Consider the following 4,701-nt stretch of genomic DNA (forward strand, 5'->3'; position numbering starts at 1 on the left):
TACACACACTAACATCAATTCATCAGATCAGCGGAAGACTAAGTTTTACCTGTAAATAATTCCCATATACTTGATACCCAAATGATAATACCATAATTATATACATTTGGGCCCGAAGGCATGATATATACACAAAAGAGTAAAGTTCGAATATCAAGTATATACAGGAAATCATCAAAATCATCAGGGTACACAGCTCGGCTCGGTAGTGGAGCTCAACACGGCCTCAAAACTGCTGTCCCGCAGCACAGCTCTCACACGCGCAGTCTACGCCGTGCTCAAACTCCTCAGGGGTCCACCAGTCCTCTCCAGGAAACTCGACTGTGGAACCCACCCCATGCTCCTCAGATGAATGACCTGCAAAATCATCTAAAAAGGGGGTGCACACGTGGAATGAGCTCACTAGCTCAGTAAGTAGAGAGGTGGACCACACACAACAGTCCACACAACACAACACATCATATGCACTACATGCCATGCAATTCATTTTAAATCACATACACCTAATCAACATTACTAAGTCTTTGGTTTTATGCTACTACAACCACAGTGCGCGTATACTCCGGGTACAAGCCGCGAACTCCCTCCCGCGATACGCCCATAGGGCTGTTGGAGAAGGCCCACCGTGAGTACTCGGAAAATAAAGACAATGCCATCCACCGGCTCTCAACAGAAATGTAAATAAATTAAATGACAGTGCTGACTCCAGCAATTTAAAAGCAGTACGATTGGCCCTCTTGAAATACCACCGGGGTTGCCGGCTGTCCTACACGACTCGCCGGGTGTAATGCCTAACCGCCACAGTGTCCGACAACCGCGACCCCTGCTTCCCCCCAAATGGCAACTCAACACCTGAACCCCTGTTGGGAAGGGTCGTAGCACGGGATGGTGAGAATCCTAATACCGCATGCTCCTATATGCAGTACGACTGCATAGTGCCACCGTGTCCCATACCACGGGCCACCAATGCATTCGTTTCCAAGCCGACCACGGCATCTAGTCTATCAAGGCATTATGCAACATGATGTACACATTCGACATATATCATCTCATTCAATTTGTATTTAAAAGTAAACATAGCATAAATGCACATCAATGTGTGAAATGACTAATCTATATAGCATATTCATGATGACATGACTAAATTAGATATAGTTATATGAATGCCAAACAAATGCCTTGAAATAGGCCAAACGTCCTCTCTCTCCACTTACATGTAGCGTACAAGGAGTCCCGCTCGGTACGGGTGAGATCCGGAGCGAATCGGGAAGGCTTTGGTGAACCTAACAAAATTGAGCGGGGTTAGTACTTCACCATTTTAGAATCAAAATTAATGAAATCCGACGTCAAAATCGTGTTTAGAACGTCGAAAGAAGGTCCCACGTCCGATTTGGGCTCGATCGGACCCAAAAATCACATTCTGGCCACTCGGGTGGGTCACTCAGGTGGGTTGTCTACCCACCGGTCCTACCCGCCGGTTTTGGACCGGCGGGTATGGACCCGCCGGTAGGACCCGCCGGTCCTACCCGCCGGTTTGGCCAGAACCCCCCTGGTCCTCTCAGGTGGGTGACTCAGGCGGGTTGTCTACCCACCGGTCCTACCCGCCGGTTTTGGCGGAAAAACTCCAGTTTCTTCTCAACTTCCCCCATTCCTTGGGGACCCAAATAGGGCTTTTCTCAACCCATTCCTCACACCTTTAAAGTCCCATAGGAGGGTTCTAGCTTAGATCTAAGTTAGATTCGAGTGAGGGGAACCATCTTACCTTCTTTGCTCAAGAATGACTTCAAACCCTCCAAAACACTTCCAACTCACAATGCTCCTTCTACCTTGTCAATATCTCTTCAAATCCTTCAAGATCAACACATAAATCATCTATTAAACCTTAGATTCATCATTTCAAAGGGTGTCTACAAGATCTTAAGAAACCATACCCGAATCAAGGGTTTAAGGCGTGGGTATGGTGAATGTTCATAAAACCCAACTTTTCTTACCTCCAACTGTAGATCTCGAGTTGAAGATTACTCTCCCGGCACCGGAATGGCAAGATCGAGCTTCGGCGCCGCTGAAATCCTTCCTTTCTTCCTCTTCCTTTCTTCTTCCCTTTCTTTTTCTCTCTCCTCTTTACTTTTCTCACCAAACGTACGGGGGTAATAAATGGAAAGAAAAGAAATCATAAAGCTTTATATACTATTCCTATTTAAGTGAATAGTGATGGATGGGTCACTCAGGTGGGTAGGTGTACCCACCGGTCATACCCATCCAAGAGTAAAAACTTGGGATTTTGACCGGGCTCGGACCTCGGCTCGGACCCTACCCCAAGCATACAATGTAGCATACGTATATAACCTTAAAATACGGATATAATACCTGTTCTATCCGTACATAGCCTTATGGTAGGTGCACGTACACGGTTTGGGCACTCCCGTCTCTTCTGGCACTGGCTCGGACTTGTCGGGCCAGCCGGTGTTTAAGGTCACCCGTGCCATCATAGCCCATAAGGAACTCGCTCTAACATCCTCTGGCTCGGTTCCTGCATGGTTAAACCGGTTCAACCACGAAATCAGACCGGATTTAAGAAGCGGGATATTACATTACCCCCCCTTCTGAAAAATTTCGTCCTCGAAATTGCGTACCTGGTTGATCAAAAAGATGAGTGTACTTGGCTCGCATTTCTTCTTCTACCTCCCAAGATGCTTCTTCAAGTGAATGATCAGCCCATCGCACCTTTACATAGGAAATGGAGCGGTTACGAAGGGTTTTCACCTTACGGTCCAAAATTTCAGCTGGCTGCTCTGTATAGGTCATATCAGCTTCTAGGTACCCTGGTTCCACGGGTAGTACATGAGATGGATCATGCACGTACTTCTTCAGCATGGATATATGGAATACATTGTGAACATTTCCAAGCGAAGGTGGCAGAGCAAGCATGTAGGCTACTGAGCCAACCCGGGACAAGATCTCAAATGGTCCCATGTATCTTGGGCTCAACTTCCCCTTTCTGTGAAACCTTTGCAAACCTTTAGTAGGAGAGATCTTGAGAAATACCTTTTCTCCTGGCTGAAATTCAATCTCCTTCCTGCGGGTGTCCGCATAGCTCTTTTGACGGGACTGAGCTGCTTTAATCCGTTCCCTAATAACGTCGACCTTGTCACAAGTCATTTGGATCATCTCAGGTCCTAACATTCGACGTTCACCTACCTCATCCCAATACAAAGGGGTTCTGCACTTTCTGCCATATAACGCCTCATATGGAGCCATCCCAATTGTAGCTTGGTAACTATTATTATATGCAAACTCCATAAGAGGTATATATTCTTCCCAGCTGCCACTCATCTCCATTGCACACGCCCTGAGCATGTCTTCCAATATCTGTATGGTTCGCTCCGACTGACCGTCCGTCTGTGGGTGAAAAGCTGTACTCAAGTTCAGTTGCGATCCCAAGGCACGCTGTAAGCTTTTCCAAAATCTGGAAGTGAACCTTGGGTCCCTATCTGAAACAATGCTCACTGGCACTCCATGTAAACGCACTATGTTGTCCATGTAAAGTTGTGCTAGTTTGGCCATGGAGAACTTGGTCTTGATAGGAATGAAATGAGCAGTCTTGGTAAGCCGATCCACAATCACCCATATCGCATCTATTCCCTTAGGTGTACCTGGTAGTCCGGTGACGAAATCCATTGTAATCCTTTCCCACTTCCATTCTGGTACTGGGAGTGGCTGAAGGGTACCATAAGGTCGATGCCTCTCAGCTTTCACCTTCTGGCAGGTAAGACAAGTCGCCACATACAAAGCTATGGTGACTTTCATGCTTGGCCACCAGTAACTCTGTTTGAGGTCTTTGTACATTTTGGTACTTCCTGGGTGGAGTGAGTACTCGGAGCTGTGTGCTTCTCTCACGATTTTATCCTGTATATCCAAATCATCGGGTACACACAATCTGTCTCGAAACATCAATGCCCCATCACTGGCTAAAGTAAAATCTGGGTCGTTCATTGTTTGGTCTTGAACCTTAACCCTGATCCGCTGTAATTCAGGATCCAAAGGTTGCTTCACAATCACCTCTTGCCTAATTGCCGGATGCACCTGTAGAGCCGATAAGGATGCCGTCAACCATTTAAGGTTTTCTGGTTGAGGTTCAAGCTCTAGGGTTGCCCCTTCATACAAGAGGGTCTCTTCCATTAGCATCGCCTCTTGCACAAGTGGTGAGCTTACTGCTAAGCATGAAAGCGACACAGTCTGTGTCTTCCGACTCAATGCATCTGCCACTACATTAGCCTTGCCGGGATGATACTGAATATCGCAGTCATAATCCTTCATGAGTTCAAGCCATCTTCTCTGTCTCATATTCAAATCCTTCTGGGTGAAGAAGTATTTCAGGCTCTTGTGGTCACTGTATATCTCACACTTCTCCCCATACAAATAGTGTCGCCAGATCTTAAGGGCAAAAATGACTGCCGCTAGTTCCAAGTCATGAGTGGGGTAATTCTTCTCATATTCCTTTAGTTGTCGGGATGCATATGCTATTACCTTCCCGCGTTGCATGAGAACACAACCCAACCCAACTTTGGAAGCATCGGTATAGACCGTCATTCCACCTGTGCCTTCAGGAATAGTCAGCACAGGGGCGGTCACCAACTTTTCTTTCAATTCCTGGAAGCTCTTCTCACATTCCTCTGCCCAGTCGAATTTCACACCCTTTTT

Source organism: Macadamia integrifolia, chromosome 8 (genome assembly GCF_013358625.1).
Source record: "Macadamia integrifolia cultivar HAES 741 chromosome 8, SCU_Mint_v3, whole genome shotgun sequence".
NCBI classification, from domain to species: Eukaryota; Viridiplantae; Streptophyta; class Magnoliopsida; order Proteales; family Proteaceae; genus Macadamia; species Macadamia integrifolia.